Below are 12,456 nucleotides of genomic sequence, written 5' to 3'. Positions count from 1 at the left end.
AAAGCAACAGCGTGGAGCAAGAGAGTGATGGAAAGCCTTAGTTCCTTTGAGGGCAACATGGTTTCAAGCTGAAGAGAGGGTAGATTTAGGTTAGCTGGTAGGGAAAAACTCTTTCCCACTATAGTTGAGGCACTATGAACACTGGTGGTGAAGAGAAGGGCCCTGACAGTGATGGTCAGAGACTCACTGGGCAGTAAATGCAGTAAAAGGTGCTCCCTTGCCCGGTGTTAAGGCATGGTCTTTAGGCTCCTGTGAGCTTCCGTAGTTCTTCAGGAAGAGTGTGATTGCATCAGGGCAAAAGGCAAAGGAGAGAAGGCAAAAGGAAGTGTGCAGCCATGGCTGAGGAGCAACTTAAGAACGTAGCCATGAGGCCAAGCAGCGTGCTGCGCTCTTAGGAAGAGGGGAACGGCGTGAGCTGTTCATAGCATCTTCCTGGGATTCCAGGAGACAACACAACCGAGTGCTCTAAACACTGCCTCAGGAAGGGAAGGCAAAATGTACTGCTTGCATCTTCCCCGGCCCATTCCCAGCAGCTGCACCTGAGATAGGAGCTGGAATTCCCTGACTATCCAATCCGTATCTGGCTCTCAGTGATTTGAGCACCCTTCTCTAGTGGAAGGTGTCCCTGCTCATGGCACGGGGTTGGAACTGGGGGAGCTTTAAGGTCCCTTCCAACACAAACGAGGCTGGGATTCGATGGCTGAGTAACAAAAAGAAGAGGTCCGAACACCTTTATTGTGTCTGAAATGGTAACTTAGGTGCCCAGACCAGGCAAGAAGGAGTTGAGGGTCATGGACGGGAGGCCTGGTGCGGTGCAGAGCTGCCAGGGGGTCCATAAGAGAAGTAGACCAGCCTTTGCCATGTTCCTGGCCGGCTGCCGGTGGTGGATGCAGCTCTCCGTTTTCTTCTCCTCTTGGAGGTGGATCGACGTTGACGGCTTCTTGATGTTCCGGAGGATGGCTGCCAGGGCCCCTTCGTGCTGTTAGCATTGCTCTTTCTTGCTCTTTTCTTTCTCGGGCAGCCAACTTGCATTGTTTCTTCCGTATTCTGAGGTGGATCCACCTCCATTGGCTCCTCCTGGCCCTCAGGTGGATCCACCTCCATTGGCTCCTCCTGGTCTTGTGGCTGGTGTACTTGCATGGTCTCTACACCATCAGAGCTGCCTCCTGTCTGCCAGCTCCTCTTGGTGCCTGGCTTGGGCACGGAAAGCACTGCCTCTTGAGCCATAGCCGTAGCTGGGGAGCTCCCTGCGTCGCGGGTGCCAATGCTGCTGGTCCTGGGACCTCAGCAACTGCCGGGTGTCTGCGGGGTCCCTGTATTTATAGCGCCCAGGGTAGAACGTGCTCTGTGACATCGCCAGCCCGCTGTCATGGTGATGGAGCAGAGAGTCCTGCAGTGGGGACGGGATGTGTGTGGCCTGACAGGCTCTGATGCTGTGGTTTTCCATGCAGAGGCAGGGAAAAGGGTCCCTGCTCTTCTACCTGGGTGCCCTGCAGAGAATGGCATGGGCAGTTTGATAGTGGCTGGGTGCCTTTTCCCCAAGAGGGAAACAGCCACATTCTCCCTGATGCTGCTCTGGAAGAGCCTTGGATCTTTGGGCAGGCTCATGAGTAAACCATGGTGCTCCCGGAAGCATAGGAGCTATTCTTCAGAGGCCTTGTATGGGGAAATGGGATGCATCTGGGCTTTGCTGGAGCTTTAAGCCGGCAGCCAGAATGGGCACCTGTAAGCACTGTGAGCACCAATAGCGTGGGGCTGGGGCTGTGGACACTGCATATGGGACTTGGGAGAAATCAGACTGGATGGATCCATGTGTGTTGGCCAGTCCGTGGCCTTTCAGGTCAACCACAGCAAGTGGGAAGAGCTGCAGTGCAAGCCAGTGTCACAGGACTACGCTGCACTGCATACAGGCAGATGTAGTGGAGAAGCACAGGACCAAGGCTCTTCCTATGCTTCCCAAAGCAACAGCGTGGAGCAAGAGAGTGATGGAAAGCCTAGATAGCTAGATGACTTGCCTCAGTTCCTTTGAGGGCATCATGGTTTCAAGCTGAAGAGAGGGTAGATTTAGGTTAGCTGGTAGGGAAAAACTCTTTCCCACTATAGTTGAGGCACTATGAACACTGGTGGTGAAGAGAAGGGCCCTGACAGTGATGGTCAGAGACTCACTGGGCAGTAAATGCAGTAAAAGGTGCTCCCTTGCCCGGTGTTAAGGCATGGTCTTTAGGCTCCTGTGAGCTTCCGTAGTTCTTCAGGAAGAGTGTGATTGCATCAGGGCAAAAGGCAAAGGAGAGAAGGCAAAAGGAAGTGTGCAGCCATGGCTGAGGAGCAACTTAAGAACGTAGCCATGAGGCCAAGCAGCGTGCTGCGCTCTTAGGAAGAGGGGAACGGCGTGAGCTGTTCATAGCATCTTCCTGGGATTCCAGGAGACAACACAACCGAGTGCTCTAAACACTGCCTCAGGAAGGGAAGGCAAAATGTACTGCTTGCATCTTCCCCGGCCCATTCCCAGCAGCTGCACCTGAGATAGGAGCTGGAATTCCCTGACTATCCAATCCGTATCTGGCTCTCAGTGATTTGAGCACCCTTCTCTAGTGGAAGGTGTCCCTGCTCATGGCACGGGGTTGGAACTGGGGGAGCTTTAAGGTCCCTTCCAACACAAACGAGGCTGGGATTCGATGGCTGAGTAACAAAAAGAAGAGGTCCGAACACCTTTATTGTGTCTGAAATGGTAACTTAGGTGCCCAGACCAGGCAAGAAGGAGTTGAGGGTCATGGACGGGAGGCCTGGTGCGGTGCAGAGCTGCCAGGGGGTCCATAAGAGAAGTAGACCAGCCTTTGCCATGTTCCTGGCCGGCTGCCGGTGGTGGATGCAGCTCTCCGTTTTCTTCTCCTCTTGGAGGTGGATCGACGTTGACGGCTTCTTGATGTTCCGGAGGATGGCTGCCAGGGCCCCTTCGTGCTGTTAGCATTGCTCTTTCTTGCTCTTTTCTTTCTCGGGCAGCCAACTTGCATTGTTTCTTCCGTATTCTGAGGTGGATCCACCTCCATTGGCTCCTCCTGGCCCTCAGGTGGATCCACCTCCATTGGCTCCTCCTGGTCTTGTGGCTGGTGTACTTGCATGGTCTCTACACCATCAGAGCTGCCTCCTGTCTGCCAGCTCCTCTTGGTGCCTGGCTTGGGCACGGAAAGCACTGCCTCTTGAGCCATAGCCGTAGCTGGGGAGCTCCCTGCGTCGCGGGTGCCAATGCTGCTGGTCCTGGGACCTCAGCAACTGCCGGGTGTCTGCGGGGTCCCTGTATTTATAGCGCCCAGGGTAGAACGTGCTCTGTGACATCGCCAGCCCGCTGTCATGGTGATGGAGCAGAGAGTCCTGCAGTGGGGACGGGATGTGTGTGGCCTGACAGGCTCTGATGCTGTGGTTTTCCATGCAGAGGCAGGGAAAAGGGTCCCTGCTCTTCTACCTGGGTGCCCTGCAGAGAATGGCATGGGCAGTTTGATAGTGGCTGGGTGCCTTTTCCCCAAGAGGGAAACAGCCACATTCTCCCTGATGCTGCTCTGGAAGAGCCTTGGATCTTTGGGCAGGCTCATGAGTAAACCATGGTGCTCCCGGAAGCATAGGAGCTATTCTTCAGAGGCCTTGTATGGGGAAATGGGATGCATCTGGGCTTTGCTGGAGCTTTAAGCCGGCAGCCAGAATGGGCACCTGTAAGCACTGTGAGCACCAATAGCGTGGGGCTGGGGCTGTGGACACTGCATATGGGACTTGGGAGAAATCAGACTGGATGGATCCATGTGTGTTGGCCAGTCCGTGGCCTTTCAGGTCAACCACAGCAAGTGGGAAGAGCTGCAGTGCAAGCCAGTGTCACAGGACTACGCTGCACTGCATACAGGCAGATGTAGTGGAGAAGCACAGGACCAAGGCTCTTCCTATGCTTCCCAAAGCAACAGCGTGGAGCAAGAGAGTGATGGAAAGCCTAGATAGCTAGATGACTTGCCTCAGTTCCTTTGAGGGCAACATGGTTTCAAGCTGAAGAGAGGGTAGATTTAGGTTAGCTGGTAGGGAAAAACTCTTTCCCACTATAGTTGAGGCACTATGAACACTGGTGGTGAAGAGAAGGGCCCTGACAGTGATGGTCAGAGACTCACTGGGCAGTAAATGCAGTAAAAGGTGCTCCCTTGCCCGGTGTTAAGGCATGGTCTTTAGGCTCCTGTGAGCTTCCGTAGTTCTTCAGGAAGAGTGTGATTGCATCAGGGCAAAAGGCAAAGGAGAGAAGGCAAAAGGAAGTGTGCAGCCATGGCTGAGGAGCAACTTAAGAACGTAGCCATGAGGCCAAGCAGCGTGCTGCGCTCTTAGGAAGAGGGGAACGGCGTGAGCTGTTCATAGCATCTTCCTGGGATTCCAGGAGACAACACAACCGAGTGCTCTAAACACTGCCTCAGGAAGGGAAGGCAAAATGTACTGCTTGCATCTTCCCCGGCCCATTCCCAGCAGCTGCACCTGAGATAGGAGCTGGAATTCCCTGACTATCCAATCCGTATCTGGCTCTCAGTGATTTGAGCACCCTTCTCTAGTGGAAGGTGTCCCTGCTCATGGCACGGGGTTGGAACTGGGGGAGCTTTAAGGTCCCTTCCAACACAAACGAGGCTGGGATTCGATGGCTGAGTAACAAAAAGAAGAGGTCCGAACACCTTTATTGTCTGAAATGGTAACTTAGGTGCCCAGACCAGGCAAGAAGGAGTTGAGGGTCATGGACGGGAGGCCTGGTGCGGTGCAGAGCTGCCAGGGGGTCCATAAGAGAAGTAGACCAGCCTTTGCCATGTTCCTGGCCGGCTGCCGGTGGTGGATGCAGCTCTCCGTTTTCTTCTCCTCTTGGAGGTGGATCGACGTTGACGGCTTCTTGATGTTCCGGAGGATGGCTGCCAGGGCCCCTTCGTGCTGTTAGCATTGCTCTTTCTTGCTCTTTTCTTTCTCGGGCAGCCAACTTGCATTGTTTCTTCCGTATTCTGAGGTGGATCCACCTCCATTGGCTCCTCCTGGCCCTCAGGTGGATCCACCTCCATTGGCTCCTCCTGGTCTTGTGGCTGGTGTACTTGCATGGTCTCTACACCATCAGAGCTGCCTCCTGTCTGCCAGCTCCTCTTGGTGCCTGGCTTGGGCACGGAAAGCACTGCCTCTTGAGCCATAGCCGTAGCTGGGGAGCTCCCTGCGTCGCGGGTGCCAATGCTGCTGGTCCTGGGACCTCAGCAACTGCCGGGTGTCTGCGGGGTCCCTGTATTTATAGCGCCCAGGGTAGAACGTGCTCTGTGACATCGCCAGCCCGCTGTCATGGTGATGGAGCAGAGAGTCCTGCAGTGGGGACGGGATGTGTGTGGCCTGACAGGCTCTGATGCTGTGGTTTTCCATGCAGAGGCAGGGAAAAGGGTCCCTGCTCTTCTACCTGGGTGCCCTGCAGAGAATGGCATGGGCAGTTTGATAGTGGCTGGGTGCCTTTTCCCCAAGAGGGAAACAGCCACATTCTCCCTGATGCTGCTCTGGAAGAGCCTTGGATCTTTGGGCAGGCTCATGAGTAAACCATGGTGCTCCCGGAAGCATAGGAGCTATTCTTCAGAGGCCTTGTATGGGGAAATGGGATGCATCTGGGCTTTGCTGGAGCTTTAAGCCGGCAGCCAGAATGGGCACCTGTAAGCACTGTGAGCACCAATAGCGTGGAGCTGGGGCTGTGGACACTGCATATGGGACTTGGGAGAAATCAGACTGGATGGATCCATGTGTGTTGGCCAGTCCGTGGCCTTTCAGGTCAACCACAGCAAGTGGGAAGAGCTGCAGTGCAAGCCAGTGTCACAGGACTACGCTGCACTGCATACAGGCAGATGTAGTGGAGAAGCACAGGACCAAGGCTCTTCCTATGCTTCCCAAAGCAACAGCGTGGAGCAAGAGAGTGATGGAAAGCCTAGATAGCTAGATGACTTGCCTCAGTTCCTTTGAGGGCAACATGGTTTCAAGCTGAAGAGAGGGTAGATTTAGGTTAGCTGGTAGGGAAAAACTCTTTCCCACTATAGTTGAGGCACTATGAACACTGGTGGTGAAGAGAAGGGCCCTGACAGTGATGGTCAGAGACTCACTGGGCAGTAAATGCAGTAAAAGGTGCTCCCTTGCCCGGTGTTAAGGCATGGTCTTTAGGCTCCTGTGAGCTTCCGTAGTTCTTCAGGAAGAGTGTGATTGCATCAGGGCAAAAGGCAAAGGAGAGAAGGCAAAAGGAAGTGTGCAGCCATGGCTGAGGAGCAACTTAAGAACGTAGCCATGAGGCCAAGCAGCGTGCTGCGCTCTTAGGAAGAGGGGAACGGCGTGAGCTGTTCATAGCATCTTCCTGGGATTCCAGGAGACAACACAACCGAGTGCTCTAAACACTGCCTCAGGAAGGGAAGGCAAAATGTACTGCTTGCATCTTCCCCGGCCCATTCCCAGCAGCTGCACCTGAGATAGGAGCTGGAATTCCCTGACTATCCAATCCGTATCTGGCTCTCAGTGATTTGAGCACCCTTCTCTAGTGGAAGGTGTCCCTGCTCATGGCACGGGGTTGGAACTGGGGGAGCTTTAAGGTCCCTTCCAACACAAACGAGGCTGGGATTCGATGGCTGAGTAACAAAAAGAAGAGGTCCGAACACCTTTATTGTGTCTGAAATGGTAACTTAGGTGCCCAGACCAGGCAAGAAGGAGTTGAGGGTCATGGACGGGAGGCCTGGTGCGGTGCAGAGCTGCCAGGGGGTCCATAAGAGAAGTAGACCAGCCTTTGCCATGTTCCTGGCCGGCTGCCGGTGGTGGATGCAGCTCTCCGTTTTCTTCTCCTCTTGGAGGTGGATCGACGTTGACGGCTTCTTGATGTTCCGGAGGATGGCTGCCAGGGCCCCTTCGTGCTGTTAGCATTGCTCTTTCTTGCTCTTTTCTTTCTCGGGCAGCCAACTTGCATTGTTTCTTCCGTATTCTGAGGTGGATCCACCTCCATTGGCTCCTCCTGGCCCTCAGGTGGATCCACCTCCATTGGCTCCTCCTGGTCTTGTGGCTGGTGTACTTGCATGGTCTCTACACCATCAGAGCTGCCTCCTGTCTGCCAGCTCCTCTTGGTGCCTGGCTTGGGCACGGAAAGCACTGCCTCTTGAGCCATAGCCGTAGCTGGGGAGCTCCCTGCGTCGCGGGTGCCAATGCTGCTGGTCCTGGGACCTCAGCAACTGCCGGGTGTCTGCGGGGTCCCTGTATTTATAGCGCCCAGGGTAGAACGTGCTCTGTGACATCGCCAGCCCGCTGTCATGGTGATGGAGCAGAGAGTCCTGCAGTGGGGACGGGATGTGTGTGGCCTGACAGGCTCTGATGCTGTGGTTTTCCATGCAGAGGCAGGGAAAAGGGTCCCTGCTCTTCTACCTGGGTGCCCTGCAGAGAATGGCATGGGCAGTTTGATAGTGGCTGGGTGCCTTTTCCCCAAGAGGGAAACAGCCACATTCTCCCTGATGCTGCTCTGGAAGAGCCTTGGATCTTTGGGCAGGCTCATGAGTAAACCATGGTGCTCCCGGAAGCATAGGAGCTATTCTTCAGAGGCCTTGTATGGGGAAATGGGATGCATCTGGGCTTTGCTGGAGCTTTAAGCCGGCAGCCAGAATGGGCACCTGTAAGCACTGTGAGCACCAATAGCGTGGAGCTGGGGCTGTGGACACTGCATATGGGACTTGGGAGAAATCAGACTGGATGGATCCATGTGTGTTGGCCAGTCCGTGGCCTTTCAGGTCAACCACAGCAAGTGGGAAGAGCTGCAGTGCAAGCCAGTGTCACAGGACTACGCTGCACTGCATACAGGCAGATGTAGTGGAGAAGCACAGGACCAAGGCTCTTCCTATGCTTCCCAAAGCAACAGCGTGGAGCAAGAGAGTGATGGAAAGCCTAGATAGCTAGATGACTTGCCTCAGTTCCTTTGAGGGCAACATGGTTTCAAGCTGAAGAGAGGGTAGATTTAGGTTAGCTGGTAGGGAAAAACTCTTTCCCACTATAGTTGAGGCACTATGAACACTGGTGGTGAAGAGAAGGGCCCTGACAGTGATGGTCAGAGACTCACTGGGCAGTAAATGCAGTAAAAGGTGCTCCCTTGCCCGGTGTTAAGGCATGGTCTTTAGGCTCCTGTGAGCTTCCGTAGTTCTTCAGGAAGAGTGTGATTGCATCAGGGCAAAAGGCAAAGGAGAGAAGGCAAAAGGAAGTGTGCAGCCATGGCTGAGGAGCAACTTAAGAACGTAGCCATGAGGCCAAGCAGCGTGCTGCGCTCTTAGGAAGAGGGGAACGGCGTGAGCTGTTCATAGCATCTTCCTGGGATTCCAGGAGACAACACAACCGAGTGCTCTAAACACTGCCTCAGGAAGGGAAGGCAAAATGTACTGCTTGCATCTTCCCCGGCCCATTCCCAGCAGCTGCACCTGAGATAGGAGCTGGAATTCCCTGACTATCCAATCCGTATCTGGCTCTCAGTGATTTGAGCACCCTTCTCTAGTGGAAGGTGTCCCTGCTCATGGCACGGGGTTGGAACTGGGGGAGCTTTAAGGTCCCTTCCAACACAAACGAGGCTGGGATTCGATGGCTGAGTAACAAAAAGAAGAGGTCCGAACACCTTTATTGTCTGAAATGGTAACTTAGGTGCCCAGACCAGGCAAGAAGGAGTTGAGGGTCATGGACGGGAGGCCTGGTGCGGTGCAGAGCTGCCAGGGGGTCCATAAGAGAAGTAGACCAGCCTTTGCCATGTTCCTGGCCGGCTGCCGGTGGTGGATGCAGCTCTCCGTTTTCTTCTCCTCTTGGAGGTGGATCGACGTTGACGGCTTCTTGATGTTCCGGAGGATGGCTGCCAGGGCCCCTTCGTGCTGTTAGCATTGCTCTTTCTTGCTCTTTTCTTTCTCGGGCAGCCAACTTGCATTGTTTCTTCCGTATTCTGAGGTGGATCCACCTCCATTGGCTCCTCCTGGCCCTCAGGTGGATCCACCTCCATTGGCTCCTCCTGGTCTTGTGGCTGGTGTACTTGCATGGTCTCTACACCATCAGAGCTGCCTCCTGTCTGCCAGCTCCTCTTGGTGCCTGGCTTGGGCACGGAAAGCACTGCCTCTTGAGCCATAGCCGTAGCTGGGGAGCTCCCTGCGTCGCGGGTGCCAATGCTGCTGGTCCTGGGACCTCAGCAACTGCCGGGTGTCTGCGGGGTCCCTGTATTTATAGCGCCCAGGGTAGAACGTGCTCTGTGACATCGCCAGCCCGCTGTCATGGTGATGGAGCAGAGAGTCCTGCAGTGGGGACGGGATGTGTGTGGCCTGACAGGCTCTGATGCTGTGGTTTTCCATGCAGAGGCAGGGAAAAGGGTCCCTGCTCTTCTACCTGGGTGCCCTGCAGAGAATGGCATGGGCAGTTTGATAGTGGCTGGGTGCCTTTTCCCCAAGAGGGAAACAGCCACATTCTCCCTGATGCTGCTCTGGAAGAGCCTTGGATCTTTGGGCAGGCTCATGAGTAAACCATGGTGCTCCCGGAAGCATAGGAGCTATTCTTCAGAGGCCTTGTATGGGGAAATGGGATGCATCTGGGCTTTGCTGGAGCTTTAAGCCGGCAGCCAGAATGGGCACCTGTAAGCACTGTGAGCACCAATAGCGTGGAGCTGGGGCTGTGGACACTGCATATGGGACTTGGGAGAAATCAGACTGGATGGATCCATGTGTGTTGGCCAGTCCGTGGCCTTTCAGGTCAACCACAGCAAGTGGGAAGAGCTGCAGTGCAAGCCAGTGTCACAGGACTACGCTGCACTGCATACAGGCAGATGTAGTGGAGAAGCACAGGACCAAGGCTCTTCCTATGCTTCCCAAAGCAACAGCGTGGAGCAAGAGAGTGATGGAAAGCCTAGATAGCTAGATGACTTGCCTCAGTTCCTTTGAGGGCAACATGGTTTCAAGCTGAAGAGAGGGTAGATTTAGGTTAGCTGGTAGGGAAAAACTCTTTCCCACTATAGTTGAGGCACTATGAACACTGGTGGTGAAGAGAAGGGCCCTGACAGTGATGGTCAGAGACTCACTGGGCAGTAAATGCAGTAAAAGGTGCTCCCTTGCCCGGTGTTAAGGCATGGTCTTTAGGCTCCTGTGAGCTTCCGTAGTTCTTCAGGAAGAGTGTGATTGCATCAGGGCAAAAGGCAAAGGAGAGAAGGCAAAAGGAAGTGTGCAGCCATGGCTGAGGAGCAACTTAAGAACGTAGCCATGAGGCCAAGCAGCGTGCTGCGCTCTTAGGAAGAGGGGAACGGCGTGAGCTGTTCATAGCATCTTCCTGGGATTCCAGGAGACAACACAACCGAGTGCTCTAAACACTGCCTCAGGAAGGGAAGGCAAAATGTACTGCTTGCATCTTCCCCGGCCCATTCCCAGCAGCTGCACCTGAGATAGGAGCTGGAATTCCCTGACTATCCAATCCGTATCTGGCTCTCAGTGATTTGAGCACCCTTCTCTAGTGGAAGGTGTCCCTGCTCATGGCACGGGGTTGGAACTGGGGGAGCTTTAAGGTCCCTTCCAACACAAACGAGGCTGGGATTCGATGGCTGAGTAACAAAAAGAAGAGGTCCGAACACCTTTATTGTGTCTGAAATGGTAACTTAGGTGCCCAGACCAGGCAAGAAGGAGTTGAGGGTCATGGACGGGAGGCCTGGTGCGGTGCAGAGCTGCCAGGGGGTCCATAAGAGAAGTAGACCAGCCTTTGCCATGTTCCTGGCCGGCTGCCGGTGGTGGATGCAGCTCTCCGTTTTCTTCTCCTCTTGGAGGTGGATCGACGTTGACGGCTTCTTGATGTTCCGGAGGATGGCTGCCAGGGCCCCTTCGTGCTGTTAGCATTGCTCTTTCTTGCTCTTTTCTTTCTCGGGCAGCCAACTTGCATTGTTTCTTCCGTATTCTGAGGTGGATCCACCTCCATTGGCTCCTCCTGGCCCTCAGGTGGATCCACCTCCATTGGCTCCTCCTGGTCTTGTGGCTGGTGTACTTGCATGGTCTCTACACCATCAGAGCTGCCTCCTGTCTGCCAGCTCCTCTTGGTGCCTGGCTTGGGCACGGAAAGCACTGCCTCTTGAGCCATAGCCGTAGCTGGGGAGCTCCCTGCGTCGCGGGTGCCAATGCTGCTGGTCCTGGGACCTCAGCAACTGCCGGGTGTCTGCGGGGTCCCTGTATTTATAGCGCCCAGGGTAGAACGTGCTCTGTGACATCGCCAGCCCGCTGTCATGGTGATGGAGCAGAGAGTCCTGCAGTGGGGACGGGATGTGTGTGGCCTGACAGGCTCTGATGCTGTGGTTTTCCATGCAGAGGCAGGGAAAAGGGTCCCTGCTCTTCTACCTGGGTGCCCTGCAGAGAATGGCATGGGCAGTTTGATAGTGGCTGGGTGCCTTTTCCCCAAGAGGGAAACAGCCACATTCTCCCTGATGCTGCTCTGGAAGAGCCTTGGATCTTTGGGCAGGCTCATGAGTAAACCATGGTGCTCCCGGAAGCATAGGAGCTATTCTTCAGAGGCCTTGTATGGGGAAATGGGATGCATCTGGGCTTTGCTGGAGCTTTAAGCCGGCTGCCAGAATGGGCACCTGTAAGCACTGTGAGCACCAATAGCGTGGGGCTGGGGCTGTGGACACTGCATATGGGACTTGGGAGAAATCAGACTGGATGGATCCATGTGTGTTGGCCAGTCCGTGGCCTTTCAGGTCAACCACAGCAAGTGGGAAGAGCTGCAGTGCAAGCCAGTGTCACAGGACTACGCTGCACTGCATACAGGCAGATGTAGTGGAGAAGCACAGGACCAAGGCTCTTCCTATGCTTCCCAAAGCAACAGCGTGGAGCAAGAGAGTGATGGAAAGCCTAGATAGCTAGATGACTTGCCTCAGTTCCTTTGAGGGCAACATGGTTTCAAGCTGAAGAGAGGGTAGATTTAGGTTAGCTGGTAGGGAAAAACTCTTTCCCACTATAGTTGAGGCACTATGAACACTGGTGGTGAAGAGAAGGGCCCTGACAGTGATGGTCAGAGACTCACTGGGCAGTAAATGCAGTAAAAGGTGCTCCCTTGCCCGGTGTTAAGGCATGGTCTTTAGGCTCCTGTGAGCTTCCGTAGTTCTTCAGGAAGAGTGTGATTGCATCAGGGCAAAAGGCAAAGGAGAGAAGGCAAAAGGAAGTGTGCAGCCATGGCTGAGGAGCAACTTAAGAACGTAGCCATGAGGCCAAGCAGCGTGCTGCGCTCTTAGGAAGAGGGGAACGGCGTGAGCTGTTCATAGCATCTTCCTGGGATTCCAGGAGACAACACAACCGAGTGCTCTAAACACTGCCTCAGGAAGGGAAGGCAAAATGTACTGCTTGCATCTTCCCCGGCCCATTCCCAGCAGCTGCACCTGAGATAGGAGCTGGAATTCCCTGACTATCCAATCCGTATCTGGCT

This window comes from Melopsittacus undulatus, chromosome 2 (genome assembly GCF_012275295.1).
Source record: "Melopsittacus undulatus isolate bMelUnd1 chromosome 2, bMelUnd1.mat.Z, whole genome shotgun sequence".
In the NCBI taxonomy this organism is placed as follows: Eukaryota; Metazoa; Chordata; class Aves; order Psittaciformes; family Psittaculidae; genus Melopsittacus; species Melopsittacus undulatus.
The sequence above is the reverse complement of the archived record's forward strand: the minus strand, read 5'-3'. Positions refer to the sequence as shown.